Source organism: Gorilla gorilla, chromosome 14 (assembly GCF_029281585.2).
Source record: "Gorilla gorilla gorilla isolate KB3781 chromosome 14, NHGRI_mGorGor1-v2.1_pri, whole genome shotgun sequence".
In the NCBI taxonomy this organism is placed as follows: domain Eukaryota; kingdom Metazoa; phylum Chordata; class Mammalia; order Primates; family Hominidae; genus Gorilla; species Gorilla gorilla.
This window is the reverse complement of record NC_073238.2, coordinates 38,469,502-38,484,281: the sequence shown is the minus strand read 5'-3', so window position 1 is coordinate 38,484,281 and position 14,780 is coordinate 38,469,502. Positions and strand designations below refer to the sequence as shown.

Here is a 14,780-nt window from a genome sequence, read left to right as displayed (position 1 = left end):
TGCATCTTGACCATATCCACGTCAAGATCCTTAGTTCCACCATTGTAGTACAGTCTTGCAAGATGTCATCATTCGGAGAATCTGAGTAACCCCTCTGAATGATCTCAGAATGAAAAGTTAAATTTAAAACACTGATAAATAAGAATTTTGAGGTATCTGCTGATACAATTATATACTGCCTTAACTTTCAAATTCCTACGCTTTTCTTAGGCCAACCAGTTCTGCCTCTTCTGTGTCAGATGTTGACTTTCCCAACGTTCCTCCAGCTGAGGAAACTCATCTATGCACCAAAACTTTGTTATTCACATAACCAATCACCAGGTTTGGGTATGCCATTAATCTGCAAGTTCAAAATTATCTTACAGGCTTTTTCTTGAATAGCCAAACTTCACCACTGATACAAGGACAAATGCAGAAGTCTGTCTGAACATGTGGAAGTCAGCACAGCTGACCCAGTGGGGCACCAGCAAGCACACGTGGCCACCTCCTTGTTGGGCCATTTGTAATTATCAGCCCTGTATGCTGTTCCATTCACCCATCCTTGTGGCACTCCCACTGTCATCTGCAGGACACTGTAGGTGGGAGAGAAGTAGGACACGGCTACTGTCATTCATTATGAAACCATATGTGAGACACGTGTGATGGCATCAGCATTCCCAGCACCAATTCTCCTCACTCCACCCTCCCCATGGAAGCAGCAGGTGTTGTCAGATCTGAAGTGCATGTTCTGAGACGAGGGTCACGACTTCACCATCTTCCTTCGTCTCTTGCAAAATGACAGCGCTGAACACATGAGGCAGTGATGGGCACTGCTTTCCAAGTGCCTCATGCTCAGATGGCACGACAGCCATTTCCTGGGGATCTAAAACCACCGAGCTCTAGTGAGCAGTCAGCGGCTGTTGAACGTCTCACTCGTTTGATGTTGCAGGGTCCTTCGAACGGGAAAATATATTTCCAACTAAAATTCCATGCAAATTGTCTTCCTTCTGTAAACTCATCACTGCAGGATTCAGAAAGAAGGGCATGGAGGAATGTGTTCCATGCTTGTTCTTTCTGAATCCCGCACTGACGAGTTTACAGAGGGAAGAGAATAACCATGCAAGTGTAACTGGCCACTGGACATTCCAGTTCTTTTAAAACAATCCCATCAAAGAACACTCTTCTGTTCCCAACAAGGAATCATACAAACCTATACTTTTCGGAGTTGCTGTTGTTTGTAAATTGTCTCTCAATGACTAAAAGGGTGCTTCCAGGTCTTTCAGTGGATCTGAAAGTACACCCAGAGAGGGTGGCTGTCCCAGTTCTGGGGAACAAGGGCCCAGGAATCCTCTTGCTAAACCAGTCTCTTTGCATAATGATCTTTTTATGCCAGACTGATTGGCACAGATACCCATTATCTTCATCTCAGGAGAAAGGTGTTCCAATTCACACAGAGTGTTCTTCAAAAGCCTCAATCTGAGGACAACAGAGATGCACTCTGCAGAGGGGATGGCGCTTCCACAGGAGACTTTCCACGAAAGCCTAGAAATAGAAAGTAGCACCTCTTGCTGACGACAGACAATTCCTTCTTCGTTTAGAGATTCCTCATCCCAGAATGAGAGAGAAACTGAAGGAGATGAGTAGTGTCCACCCACAAAAATTTAAAAAGGCTACTAGACTCCTATGGTAGGACATCAACAAAAATGCAGTCATCCATTTGGACAATTCCAGCCCAGCAGTTGGGCATGCACTGAAACTGAATAAGCCACTATGCTTTAGAATAATTGTTGTGTGGGGTTTGATTTCATTAATCACAGCAGGCTTAAAAGTAGCCCTCAGGAAGTCAATGTGATCAAGTTACTTCAGAGATGCTAGTGTGGAAATTTAAGGAACTATGCTACCAAATCAGACATACTGAGGCAGTGGCTGGAGCACGATTTGACCTATCCCCCTGCAGAGATTTGAGGCCTAATGTGGTAAACTGAAGATGGGGCCTTGTACTGTCAAACCATTCTCACTTCTGTGTACTGCCTAAAGCTATCTGGTTAGGAACTCTCTAGGGATGAGAACTTCGTATGAAGACGTCACATTTAAAATAAGGATGAGAAAAAGCAGGGAGAGTTCTTGCTTTCTCCTCCAAGACAATCTCCGTATCAGAAGGCAGGTGTTCATGGCACAGAAGTGCTCATGCCCTGAGTATTTTTCCTAATGCTGAGTGGAGTCTGCAGGCAGAGCAGCCAGGCAGGAGAGGAGAGTGGGGACTCACTGAGCCACCTGAAACCTCCGGAAGCAGAAGACTCTAGACTGAGAAGAAAGGTCTGCAGGAGGTTACCTTCTTCCCTCACCTCCCATTCTGCAGAGAGCTTGAGTGAGAGGAGAGAGACTAGAAGAGGAGGAAAGAATTGAGTTCCCGCTGAGAAGCGACACTGGGCACCTGTGCCAGACCCCCATCTTGATGCTCCCGGAGCCACATGACCTCGGGAAGGGAAGTTATAGGACAGGCTGCAGGTCCCAACTCATTTCCAGGGCAGAGTCTGGAGAAGGTGTCTGCTTTCGAGCTGTTTATCTCAATGCCGGTCAGTGAGGACAGCAGTCAGAAATACAACAAATAGAACCCAGACTGATTTTGAAACCAGTCTACTCACACCTTACGACTTGTCATGAAAAAATAAAATGGTCGGAAGAAGCTGCCACTTTTCCTTACCCAGAATCCCACTGTTTAATCTACAGTGAGGCCAGGAGTCTAAGACTCAACTCAAGGGGAGCTTTCCGGGGTTAGCACCTCACTCCACATCAGCCTGGTATAACAAGCACACCATTCGTGTTCCATCACATTCCAACCACAGGCCACAGCCAAGAGCTGGAACTCAGGCAACCACCGAGTGAAGAGCCCAAGCCTTTTCTAGGAAGGGCAGGAAACCAAAGTTCTGACAGCGTGGCCCAAGGACACGCAGAGACCCCAATGCCAGGCTAATCCTAACTTGGCAACACAAGCAGGCTCTTTAGTAAGCCAAGCCTAGCAGGCCACTCTGGGGATTTTAGATTGTTTTAGAAAAGTAAAATGTATTGAATCTGATAGAAAATCTAAAAAAGAAGAAAAGAAAACAACAACAAAAAAGAAAAGTCAAAGGTAGAAAGCAGGTCTGGTGGATGGTAAAACATACCATTTAAAGAATACTGTGTGGGCTTTTTATTTTTTAGTATATTTTGAATTATTTAACTTCAAATTTTAAAAATTAAAATGGATTTTAACTTTCCTTATTTAAATATATAATACTTTTGAATATCACTGAAGTTGCAGATATTAATATATGCCCTTCCTTCTTTCTTGTTTTGAATGAGGGCTGGAGGGATGTTATTTCAGAAGCAGCCATGGAACATTTAAGCAACGGCAATTCCTTTGAAGGCCTGTATTTCTAAACCCTATTCAGTCGGTGGGTAACGCGAGTGACAATGGTAAGACCACACAATGGAGGTTGGTCTTTACCATCATACTGGGCTGCTTGTGTGCTGCGATACAAAAGTTTCCCCAGCGGTAGAGTTTTGCTTAGTGATTCAGCAGCAGAAAAAAATATAGTGAATCAATTCTTTCCATTTGCAACAAACACTGAAGTGTACTGGGGCCAATTTAACAGTAAGTGGTTACTTGGAAGCTGGCAGGGCAAAACAAAACCAAAAACATAATCTATCTTTTTCACAGAAAGAGAGCAAATCATAAACTCGAGACATGAATTCACATATTTTTTATGTATGTCATTAATTCAACCACCTTACCAGGACTGATTCTGCACTAAAAGAAATTAGAAACTGACAGAAATTAAACTGGATCCCAGGCTTCATTCCAAGGGCACCGGCTATGGGTCACTTACTCAAGTCTTACAGTCCTGGGTAAACTCAGTTTTAATAACTTGTCGGGATATTTTAGGATAATTGCTGCATGGGGTTTGATTTAATTAATCTCAGCAGGGTTCACAGAAGGCTCATGAAGTCAACATGAAAAATGTCCTTCAGATATTATATTATTAAAAGTTGAATAATTACGTCATAAAGAGGCAGAAATAGAGAAGGCTACCATTATAAATTAAGACCAAAAAAACCCTACTTTGTCCATGCTGACAGAGAGAGAAACATGTTTATGTCTCCACAGTAGGAAAAGGGATAAAACTGCAAGCTTAGTGTCAGGGCCGATGCAGTTGCTCAACATTTGCTGAATGAGTAAAACAATGAATGAAGGAAGAATGAATATTCATGATGGGACAAGAAATACAAAAAGATTATACACTCTTTCCAATAATGTTTAGAAATACGTGGTTTATAACAATGAAATTTAGATCCTAGAAGACAGATCACTTGTCACAGCAAGGCCAAGTCTAGAGATGAAGTGAGTGTGTGTGTGTGTGTGTGTGTGTGTGTGTGTGTGTAAACTGGCACTTGGGTACAATTGATTGGTTGGAGAAGGTACGAAATCCTAGGGCACCCAATTCATGTAACATTCCCATTCACACTATTCACACAGAAGTATTGGTACTTCACGATGTTAGAATCTGGCTGTTCAGAATTCAAGCTTGTACCGTTGAGGTGAGGAAAATGGTGCCAGGTGCTGGGGAGGCTGGCCTGTGGGCCCTGTGTTCTCTGTTGGCAGCATCATCTTCTGTCTCTTTGCCTGGGATTAGCTTACAGAATTAGCTGTGCAGATCCACCACACTGGAGCTGTTTTACTTCCCAACTCTCAGACCAAAGGAGAGGACCACCACCATGTCCAAACTGGCACACGTTCAACACTGAAGGAGCATTCATGACACAACACATGTGGTGCCACCACCACCTCCTCCTATCACAGAACCATCACAGCCTCCACCACCAGAGAGACACACACACACAAAGCACTTCCTGCGTGATGGCCAGGACACTCCTCTAGCATTTTACAAGGATCAATTCATGGAATCCTCACCTATGACAGTGGTTCCCAAACTTGACTACGCTTGGGAAGCTTTCAAAAATTTCAACACATAGGTCATACCCCAAACCAATCATAACATTTGAAGGTAGGAGTAGGCACCAATGTATTTAAAGGCACCCTGGTAATTCAAACATGCAGCAAAGGTTTTGAAACCCTGAGAGATGGGAACTGCTACGGTCTGAATGTATGTGTCCCTCCAAAATTTTGATGTTGAAGCTTAAACCCCAAGGTGATGATGTGAAGAAGTGGGTCCTTTTGGAACTGATTAAATCATGAGGGCTCCCCTCTCGTGAATGAGATTAATGCCCTCATAAAAGAGGATTATCATTCTCTGCAAATACTATGAGGCAGTCATGGAGAGTAGCTGTTCAGAGCCTCCAGAAAGCATATGCTCTAAAACAGTGGCTTTCAAATATTTCTGTGGTTGGAAAACATGTAGAAGGCATGTCAAAAAACAGATTGCTGGGCCCCACTCACAGAACTTCTAATTTAATAGGTCTGGCGGGAGCCCTAGAATTTACTTTTCTAACAAACCCCCAAGTGTTGCTGATGCTAGAACCATGCCCTAGGCACACAGACTCAGTCATGACTGATGCGCTTGGGGCTATAGCGATATAGATGTTCAAGGGTCCCTCGAGTCACCAAACTGGAGCCCATCTCCTCACCTCTGCTCACGCTGTCCCCCAGGACTAGAAGGTTTTCCTCTGTCAGCTCCTTCCCTACTTGCTCACTCCTCTGGTAGGATTCAGCCCACACTGGACTCAGCTCCTCCTCCAGGAAGCCTTCCTGGATCTTTGAACTCTCATCTTCTCCCCTAACTGACTGCCACACTCACTACTTTTCACTGCTTTGCTTTTACATATGGGCCTCTCCCTCTAGACAAGAACATGAGTCTCTTCATGAAAATGGGACTGTCTCTGATCAATCTCTCCATCTCAGCATCTAGTACACAAAAGATACACAGTAAGTATTACATATACATTTATGCTTACAAACCAGCATAAAGTATCACTGGTATTACACTGGTGATAGCAGAATCTGCAAATCCACATAAATCCCTAAATAGGCCATTCCTGATGATTGAGAAAGACTTTTAGACGTTACAGAAGAGCACTCCACCCCTCAGGAAGGGTGGAAGTGGAGCACATTTCTGAACCAGAGGTTATTTTTCCTTTAGCTATAGAGTCACAACACACAACCCGGATGTGTTTAAAAGTACATGTGCAAGTTGTTTAGGACTCAGGGCACATTTACCTATCTCTACATCACCCACGGTGACTAAGAGCTAGGGCCTGAGCTCAGAATCCTGTGTAATGAGACTGAATTGTCCCATTAACACTCAAGTACAATGGACTGTTCCTATCACACAGAGCAACATTTTCTGCAAAAGATGTGATCAACGTTCTGATCAGCAATACCACAAACACATCTCATTGCCAGCCTCCTGCCCCCATTGGAATAAGACAATAAAAGCCTGCCCTCCCCGTGCATCTGTCCCAGACAGTGGGTAAAGATGTCCCCTTTCCTGCTGCTAAAGTTGGAGTTGGGGTGGGTGGGGGGTGCAACCAGGAAGGGCTGAGAGAGGAGAAGAGGGCAGGAGACTGGGTGGCCCAGGAACCCAGGAAGGCAGCTCGCCTCCCTCCACTGAAACTCTCTAGTCTGGCCATTTTGGACCTGTGCTCTACCTCTCTCTAAGGAGAGCTTGCCAGTGTTAAGAAACAAAGCCTGCTCTGGAATGAATGGGGGTGGAGGGGAAAGGCTGGCCCTTCCCCTCTCCTGGATTGGACAGGTAGAGTCCTCTTGGAGGGTACAGATGGATGCTGGTGGGTCTTCAGGGCAGACCTGGCATGCTGGGGCGGGAGACACTCTGAGGCAGGCACAGAATCCCTCAAGTGACAATGTCTGCACTCCCATGATTCCACAAAGACTAGGGCAGTCCTGCTTCAGGGAAATGGGTGGAAGTGATTGCTCACCAAGAAGTCAGGTCCTTTAAGGTCCTGGTTCACTGAAGCAACAGCCCCATTTCTGAGATGCTGGAACATGATGACCACAGGACGGCCATTACCTGTGTCCACCGAAGCTGACATCCTGACCACAGCACATGGCCACAACCACATACGTATACAGGAAACACAGACGCCATTCTCCTTGCATTCTGCGGTGTTGCCACAGATCCCCAGGGTTCTTGCAGGCACAGAGGGCATCGTCCACAACCCCGAAGTTAGCACGAGGGCTGGACTGGGAACTCCTCTGAGCCCTCAGGCTCGTGTCCCCTGGTCCCCTGGTCTCTCCTCTCCAACTTCACCTTCAGCTCAGCACGCAGGAGCTATCGATGTTGTGAAAGGTTCTGCGGTGCCGTTTCTGCCTCAGGGAGTTACAGGTTAGAGGGAAGACAGACACACCGAGGGATGCAGGTGGATCTCCTAAGCCAGGCAGCCCGGGGTCCAGTTTCAGTCTTGCCACTTACTATGGGGCTCTGGCCACGACAGCTTCCCTGAACCTCCATCTCATTTAGGGAGCAATGAAACTTAACTTGCTCCTCAGTTGTAACCATCCTCACCTAAACCACAGAACACAGAGGATACCTCACGCAAATGCTTCCTCCCTTCTCCCCAGGATGGTACCTGACCACCCATCTCATCCTAGGAGGGAGTGATGAAGCCATCACATAGGATGCCTGCCTCAGGGCATCAGGGTTTCATTCTGTCAAGACAGGCTGGTATGGAGGAGGTGAGCATCACAATTCAACAATGCCCTGCAGGTTCCCTGGGGAGCCAAAAGAGGCATTAAACATGGAGGGAGCAGAGGCAGGAGCAAGGGGGCTCAGTGGGAGTCCAGAGAAGGATGTGGGTACATCAGAGGCCAACAGAAAAACAGCAACCTACTCTATGCTCCCCCTTTACTGCTCTTTTATTTGTGATGCAAAGATGAAGAAAATCAGGTAAGCACTTTGCACCAATGCATTTCTCTCCACAAATGTAAAATACAATTAAACATTCCAGGTACTGATTTTCAAATTGCCATGTATTATATGGTTTCCCTCAAGAAAACCATGTACCTTTGGTGTTCCTTCCTGGTGTTTTAGAAATAACAATGATAGTTCTTTCTAAAACATTTCAATTTATATCACTGTGATGTTATGATCCCATTTATGCTATTACATGTCTCATAGGCAAACATTTCTTAAATGTTTAGTTTTCAGACAAAAAAGAAAGGAAAGCACTCATGAGTTCCCCTTCTAAGTGAAACCTTCCAATGCCTCCTAGCTCAAGGGAAAGGAAGGGGAAAGAAACTTTGTTGCTTTCAGCAGCAAACAGAGAGGTCAACCTACCAAGCTATAGGGCCAGGCATTGAGCCCTGAACCAGAGAAGCCTTAGAGCCAACTTTGTCCTGCTGCTTTCCCTTGAATATGCCATTTTATTTCCCTGGACCACGGTTTCCTCGTCTGTAGAATATAAAGTCCCTTTCAGCTATCAAGGTGCATGCTCTGCTTCAGTATCTGTAAAGCAGAAATACTACTTGCCTCCAACTCTTAGGAAGGTAAAGACTAAAAAAGAAATGTTTGGACAAGGCTTTAAGATTACATAATGAAATGGATATAAATAAGACTCGTACAGTCACACAGCTAACAGAGACCATAAAGATCTGTCCAGCTAAAGTGAAACGGAACTCTCAATGCACGGGAGGAGACAGCTGGCAGTAGTCTTCTTTTTTAATTTAACTTAATTTTTTTAGAGACAGAGTCTCTCGTTCTGTCACCCAGGCTGGAGTGCAGTGGCAAATTCATAGCTCACTGCAGTCTCAATCTCCCAGGCTCAAGAGATCCTCTCACCTCAGCCTCCTGAGTATCTGGGACTACAGGTGAGTGCGCCATCACAACCAGCTGATTTCTTATTTTTATTTTTTAGAGATGGGGTCTTGCTATGCTGCCCAAACTGGTCTTGAACTCCTGGGCTCAAGCAATCCTCCTACCTCGGCCTCCCAAAGTGCTGGGATTACAGGCATGAGCCACTGTGCCCAGCCAGGTCATTTTTATGCCACTTTCTTCAGGGCTTCCTGTGGCTAAGAGGGAAAGGACTGATAGCATGGATGAGGCGACAGCCCAGGCACTGGCCCCAGGCTTTCTGAGGGACAGCCGGCATTAGGTTTTTCTCCATGCACTGTCCTACAGGTATAGAATTCGTGTCCTCCACTGGTGTACATTGCAGACTAAATAAAACATGTCAAATAACAACCTCCTTTCCAAAGCTAAACTCCAGGCATGCCTGAGTTCAAGAGGTCACCCAGCAGGGAAGCTCCACCGTCTGGTGAGAAGAGGGCCTCCACTGCTAGGCAGTGGCAAGAAGCCATGCCGGTTACCTCCTCTGAGCCTTCCTTTTCTCATCTGTCAAATGGGGACAGTAGTAGATCCTACATTATAGGGATGTGTGGAGGATTTTAAATGAGTACTGATGCACGTTAAGCCCTCAGAACAGTGCTTGGCACACACCCAGAGTTTGGTAAATGCTACCTAACATCAATATTGACATTAATTCTAGAACTATGTAGAGGATACAACTTCAATAAGAAAACAATCAGTCAGAAGCAGTGGCAGAAGGGAGGGTCCTGAAATCCAGAGTCCTCCTGCAGAGATGCAGCTGCCACTCCTCGCCTCTGACACTTGCAGACATTCGGAGAGAAAGCCGTCTGCAAGGTGACAGAGGGCGGACTGGAAGAACACAAGGAACCCAGGGATGCTGATGGAGCATGGAAAACCGCAGCAGAAGGCACTGAGGCAAGGTGTGCCCTGCAGGCGGGGCAGGCTGTGGCTGGGCAGAACGCCTGCCAGGGAGAAGTAGGGCAAAGGGAAGAAAGCACCTGTGGGAGAAACATGGGGAAACAAGGAAGAAACCTGCATATGCACGGGAGCACAAATAAGGAAGGAGATGGGAGAACTGGGTGGAGGCAGATGGCAAACGTGGGGGCCAAGGGAGGTAGATGAGAATTAGGATATGGGATAATAAGACAAAGCCACATGAAACTCTGAAGGGCGGGAGGAGGGCAGAGAACAGGGAGGGTGCATGACAGGCACCCCGATAATAATGCAGTGAGGAAGTTTGCAAGACGGGGGAGGGGGACATTAGGAAAAAAGGAGAATTTGTTGGGAAAGGTGGAAAAAGAAAAGGAGTGAGATTTCTCCGCCTGTTAGCAAGGGGAATAAAGGAGAGCAAATCGCTGGGAGACCAGGAAAGGTTCACAGAGAAGAAAACACGAGGCAGCAAAAACCGAAGGTGGGGACAGAGAAAATCCTGGCAGGGGGAGGTGCATAATATAAGGCTATGGGAAGCCATGGGAACAAGAGCTGAATAAATTCACAGTATTATTCTATTTATCCACATCTCTATGCAATGCTGGGAAGCAAATGACCCACAGGGTTTTGTTTGCTTGCTTTGGTTTGGTTTTCCTGCACTTGGAGGGAGGGGAAATTTGCTCAAGCTCTGTAACCTTGCAGTCAGATGGGTGGCCCAGCCCAAGTCACCCGAGCTCCCCCTGACGCTGGCAGCAGCGCGGGCTTCTACCTGCCTGGGGCTGGAGTACCAATTCCCCCACCTCCTGCACAGAATGGGACCAAACCAACTCCGCCAATGCATTCCCTGCAGTCCACAGACGATGGGCACCGGGTCCCAAAATCTTTCCCCTGGAACGAGACTCCTCTGGTACCAAGAGAAACTTGCTTTCTAAACTAAGCTCTCCAACCGCATCGCTCCGGGTCCCCGGAGGCACCAGCCACGCCACCCGATGGAGCAGAGCGTTACAGGGCTCCGCCGCGCCAGGCTCCCCAGACTCTGCCGCCCCCACGGCCGCCCCTGTAGGCCAGGCCCCGCGAGCTGGGAGCGCGGGTGAAGTTACAAGGCGACCTCCCTGCAGGCGTCCGGCTGGAAACGGCCTTTTGCGAGAACACCACGTGCACGTCCTCCCAAAAGCGATGGTGCCGGGTGGCCCAGAGGGCGCAGAGCCACCGCCGGGCAGGGAGCGGACGCACGGACCTAACAGGTGAGCACCCGGTAGCCTCTACCGGCGGGGGAAGCAGAGGCGAAGCAGCTGGGAGCTGGACATCCCGAAGCCCCGAGGCAGTCCACTGGGACTCAAATCCTCCCGGTATTCTACCTAACAGCCCGTGCCCGCGCCCGCCCGGCAGAGCCGCGCGCCCGAAGCCGTCTTACCTCCTGCGGCGCCTCTTGGCGGAGCCTACAAAGTCAGCGTGTCCAACACGTCCCTGCCCTCAGAGCCACCTCCGGTGCCGGCGGAGCCCCGAGGTCGCCGCACTCTCGGAGGAGCCTGGGATCCAGTGCGCGCCCTCGGAGCTAGCGACCGGCAGGGCGATCGCGGGAGAAAGCGCAACGCACACTCTCCTCCCGCGCCGCGGCAGCACACTCAGCCAAGCCACGCCCCAGCCCCGCTCCCCACCAGGCCACGCCCCCAGCCCAGTTCCCATGAAGTCACGCCCCAGCCGGGCTCCCTCCCCCAGGCCACGCCCCCAGCCCGGCTCTTCCCCCCGCCCCATATCAGGCCACGCCCCCGGTTAGCTCACTCCCTCAGGCCACACCCTCGGCCTCGCCCCCACACTACCAACCACAGCCGGGACCCCCCACCCATCAAAAACAGTTCCCCGGCCAGGCGCAGTGGCTCATGCCTGTAATCCTAGCACTTTTGGAGGCCGAGGTGGGCGGATCACCTGAGGTCAGGAATTGGAGACCAGCTTGGCCAACACGGTGAAACCCCGTCTCTAATAAAAATAAAAATTAACCGGGCGTGGTGACAGGCGCCTGTGATCCCAGCTACTCAGGAGGCTAAGGCAGGAGAATCACTTGAACCCGAGAGGCGGAGGTTGCAGTGTGCCGAGATCGCGCCACTGCACTCCAACCTGGAGGACACAGCCAGACTCCGTTTTTTAAAAAAAGAAACAAACAAAAACAGTTCCCTCAGCCACCAGCCAGCCCCCAGCCCCCACCCCCCAGGGCAGGAAGAGGAGTCTCATCTCCGGGGCAACCGTGCCCCACTGCCCACTGCCTCACCTCTGCCTGGGCCAGAAGTTCACTCCCTGTGAAAGGAAAACGCAGGGTAGGGATTTTTAAACCTACATGTTTCCCAGGGCCTGGGGCAAGTCTTGAGTAGACTGTTGCAGTAAACCGACTCAAAGGCCTATCACCTTTCTTGTGAGGCTCAAGGTCTAATCATTAATTGACATGAAAACCACAGAAGAGAAGCAAACCCTTCTGTGCTGGGATCTGTGCCCCAGTGCTCCATGTTCCCTGATAGGCAGCTAATGGAATTCATAAAATAAATGCATGCTTTCTACAAGTGTAGTTTTTTAGATGATTCATTTAGTGGCCAGCACTATTATTTATAAATGTCTATTGTCTTTTATAATCAAAGAACAATACCCACAATCTGTAAAATAAAAAACAAAAATTATATTACCCAATGAAAAGTGAAAATTAATTTTATGTATGCTTTTTAAAATATTGAAAAAACTCTGTATGACATTATAATGGTGGCTTCATGTCATTATGCATTTCTCAAAACTCACAGAATGTACAGCATGCGGCGTGAGCCTCCTGTAAGCCATGGACTTAGTTCATCTTAATGTAATGGGCCCATCAATCATAACACATGTGCCACTCAAATGTAAGATGTCAGTACAAGCAGCTGTGCATGGAGGGAGGGGCGTGAGGGAGTACATCAGAACTCCGTGTACTTTCCATTCCTGTTTTCTAAACCTAAAACTGCTCTAAAAATAGTCTATTAATTAAAGCACACTCCAAGATTAATGATAATTATCTGTGGGTGGTGGAAATATGGGCAAATTTTATTTAATTCTTTGAATTGTTATTGAAGTTACCCTAAGTTTTAACAATGACCATGTATTTTTAAAGCTGAAAAAATATAAAAACCAAACCTTGGAAAATTTTAGAAACATAGTATGTGAGGCTAATATCATTGACTATTCCATTTTATTTCTACTCTATAAAAAATCTGCACAAAGCACTCACAAATGCTAAAATGAAATCTATGTTAGTATTACTTAAAAAGACTATCACGGTCTAAATTGAGGGGTTTTTTTATTATCTCTTTAGAATTAGCACAAATCTGAGGAGCAGATTTTGATTTTTCTTTTAAAAAAATTGTGTTTCAAAAGGTTATTTCTGCCTACTTGGAAACCACTATTAACATTTACATGCAATACTTTTTATAGTGAAGAAAACACTATATTTGAAACTATGTCCTTGGGAAACAGTCCTGGCCCTCAGATGACTGGATTTCTGTGGAGTGATACCAACTAGACCTGAAGACCCCCGCATCCTTGAGGCCCTGTACAAGCCCTGGGCAAGTGCTGGACCTTGCTGAATCTCAGCTTCCTCGTCAGTGAGCTGGTGACAGTGGGACCTCACTCTGCATTGGGTGGAGAATTAAAACTTTAGCCCATGTAAGACTCTTAGTATCAACTTAGCACATACAGGTGCTTGCTGATTGTTAGTTCGTGTCTTTTAAAAAATATTTTTTTCAGGGTTTCAGTGAAAACCTTTTGAGCGCCTGGGATAAAAGATATGTCTGGGTTCAGATTACAAATCTATTAGAGGAAGGCAGGATGGCTCAAGAGAAAATTCACTGATCTGACATGAAGAGTCGGCGCAGTCCAACCTGGCTCTAACCAGCTGTGTTCATCACGGGAGTACATCACCAACCGACGCTTATTCTTGCTTTTCCATTCTGTTAAGTCAGAGATTAGGAGGAGCAATAGCTAAATTTCCTTCCATTTCCACCATTCCTGCGGGAATCACAATGTGGCCTCTGTGTAAAAGCCTAGGTCTCCCGCAGTGGCTTTCTGTCAACATGGCTCTCTATCCACATGGCTGCCATCACTCACAGCCTCGCAGACAAGGCCGGCATCTGCATTTTGTTGTTTCCTGCAAGTGGGAACCTCCAAAGGTCGGTGACCTCTTTTCTTGTCTGCTGATCTTTTGGTACTCAAGACTCTAACTGGAGCCTGAATATTCAAAACTTTCACCCAAGTTCATCCTAACAACACTGATGCTTTCTGCAGGAGAGTGTCTAGGGATAGAAACTACCACCTCTCACTAAGTCTAACGCGCTTTTTTTGTTGTTGTTCCACATAACATCTCCAAAACTAGAATGTGTCTTTCCCTTAATATTTGTTTAACACTTATGCCACGTTGTTTACATTCATCATTTTCTTAAATCCTCAAGACAATCCTTGAGGTACAGTTATCCTTCTCATTTTATATATGGGGCAAATGAAGTTAGAAGGGTTGAACGAATCATCTGAGGTCACACAGCTGGTGAGCAGTGGAGCCAGGATTTGATCTCATGCTCCTGTTTGAAAATGCTCTGAACAAAGCAGTGCTGTGAGTTCCCCCAGGGTTGGGGAGAAGCAATGCTGTATTCCATCTGCTGAAAGTTCCATTCAGCAGGGGTTTCTCTCAAGAGGTACAGGGCAGAAAGGAAACTCCTTTCTCCTCATTTCAATTTTTTTTTCTTTGAGGAGCTCCTATAAAGTAACCCGTATGGCTTCCGCCCCACCCTCTACTGCAGAAAAAGGAGTTGCCAGCCGGGCACGTGGCTCACGCCTGTAATCCCAGCACTTTGGGAGGCCAAGACGGGCAGATCACGAGGTCAGGAGATCGAGACCATCCTGGCTAACACGGTGAAACCCCGTCTCTACTAAAAATACAAAAAAAATTAGCCGGGCGTGGTGGCGGGCGCCTGTAGTCCCAGCTACTCCGGAGGCTAAGGCAGAAGAATGGCGTGAACCCGGAAGGCGGAGCTTGCAGTGAGCCGC

General features: G+C 47.2%; 1 protein-coding gene across 2 annotated transcripts in view; it reads right to left on the bottom strand.

Moving 5' to 3' along the window:
• SPATA13 (spermatogenesis associated 13) overlaps positions 1–14,780 on the bottom strand; it is a 328,681-nt gene that overhangs the window by 137,348 nt on the left and 176,553 nt on the right. The window contains exon 1 of one of the 2 annotated variants that reach the window (XM_063697196.1): positions 11,143–11,360. The exons of the other annotated variant lie outside the window; for it this stretch is intronic. The gene's annotated coding sequence lies outside the window, so the exon portion shown is untranslated. Of the gene's footprint in view, positions 1–11,142; positions 11,361–14,780 lie in introns of those variants that run through there. 2 annotated transcript variants of the gene reach the window in all.